The following is a 1,175-nucleotide window of genomic DNA, read 5'->3' as shown; positions in this document are numbered from 1 at the left end:
AGTCATGCATGAGTAAACTGTTCTCTCATTGGTCAAAGTTCCACGGTTTATTTTCCGGGATTCCACTGAGCTGTCACACATGTCATCTGTCAGGATGGAACGATAACAGCTTCGCGGGCTTAAGCCCCGTTCACACCAAGAACGATAACTATAAAGATAACTATAAAGATAACGATATTAGCGTCCACACCAGCGAACGATATCGTATGTTTATTCTAAGCGCACATGCATCTGCCGCTTTAAATTCTTGAGCTCTATATCTTTATCGTTATCTTTATAGTTATCGTGCTTAGTGTGAACGGGCCTTTATTGTTGTTGTTTTTTGTTTGTTTTGGTTTTTGTAGCTGTCCTTATAATAATTTATCATTTTGAGCAGGAGTCCAGGATTGATCGGGAAAACATTTTTAAAATGCGCCTACAAAGAAGAGCAATACGACTGCATTATAAAATAAAGTGCGCTTTGATTTTTGAATGGCAAAGAGGTGCTCACCCACAGACATTCACAGGTTCATTGTGAGGTATTAGCAAAACAACAAAGCTGATGCTTTTCACGGAACTTACGTAATTACCCATCATAAATTGTGATATAGCCTGGTTCGTTGGTCCGTTGGATCGGATTGCTTTCTCACTACAACCGAGCCGCTCCAGAGTTCGTTTTCAATCGAGCCGAGACCACCTCGTTCAGGCGATCTCGGACCGATTGTTTTGGCGCGGATCCGAGCGCGATTGCCGTGTTCACATATGCCCAAACGAACCGAGCTAAGGGGGGAAACGCGCCAGGTTCCGAAACAACAGGCCAGGTGTGAAAGCAAGAGAATGCACTGATCCAGTACGTTCAGCCGACTATGTCTGCTATAGGATACTTACCAAGACGGGCATTTTGACATAATCTTTGTGTGAATTTGTCCATTTAAACACAATACTTCAGGGAGAACTTAATATTTGGGCACGTTCTGAGGCGCGGGTTTGCGCGTTTCGGATGAGCGCATGCACAAATCGTATCACTGCGCGCGCCAGCTCGCGTCCTCTGGCTCTTAAATGTTTAACTGGCAAAGCTTAAATGAGTTTAGCTTAAACACAGATATCAGTGTGTGCTGTTCAGGTCTCACCTGTGTGCGCGCGCTATCAGCACCCGGGTGAAGAATAAATGAATGCTCATATTCCAGCATACGGCA

General features: G+C 44.3%; 1 protein-coding gene across 2 annotated transcripts in view; it reads left to right on the top strand.

The window, feature by feature from the left end:
- The window catches only part of LOC107716216 (beta-1,4 N-acetylgalactosaminyltransferase 1-like), a 26,941-nt gene that overhangs the window by 16,414 nt on the left and 9,352 nt on the right, over positions 1-1,175 (top strand). The window lies entirely within an intron of this gene.

Source organism: Sinocyclocheilus rhinocerous, unplaced genomic scaffold, assembly GCF_001515625.1.
Source record: "Sinocyclocheilus rhinocerous isolate Xijiao unplaced genomic scaffold, SAMN03320098_v1.1 scaffold148, whole genome shotgun sequence".
NCBI classification, from domain to species: Eukaryota; Metazoa; Chordata; class Actinopteri; order Cypriniformes; family Cyprinidae; genus Sinocyclocheilus; species Sinocyclocheilus rhinocerous.
This window is presented reverse-complemented; position numbering and strand designations above follow the sequence as displayed.